Here is a 523-nt window from a genome sequence, read left to right as displayed (position 1 = left end):
ACTGGAGATTGCTTCAGCCGATGCTTTTTCTGACGGCAAATTTGAGACCCGCGCCCCCCTAATATCTTTCTGTATGCAGATTTCAACTCTTGTACAATTAACACAGGAAGAAATTCACCTACTTCCTCTGCATACTAGAGGCCTCCCCATCTAAAAGAAAAAAAAAAATCATTGGTATATCACGTCCCTATCTGTGAATATAGACGCAAATAGTTGTAGTAGATAAACAGGATATTACAAGATACCATGTCATTCCATATATCAATCAAGATGTATCCAGTTATCAGGAACATAAGTGTTGTTGGCGAGAAAAACGAGGCGTTTCTTCCAGCCGAAACATGTTTATACGATAAGTGTACAAATCGTAATCAACCCATCCATGTGGAGCCACGAGCACAGAATAAAATTATAAAGCTTAACAAAAAATGTTTTAAATGTATTTTGTCCTGAAATATCAAGTGTTGGACGACTGGATCCTTGAAAAGCGGGAGATAAATGAAAATATCAAAACCATAAATCTTGT

This window comes from Penaeus monodon, chromosome 22 (assembly GCF_015228065.2).
Source record: "Penaeus monodon isolate SGIC_2016 chromosome 22, NSTDA_Pmon_1, whole genome shotgun sequence".
NCBI lineage: Eukaryota > Metazoa > Arthropoda > Malacostraca > Decapoda > Penaeidae > Penaeus > Penaeus monodon.
The sequence above is the reverse complement of the archived record's forward strand: the minus strand, read 5'-3'. Positions refer to the sequence as shown.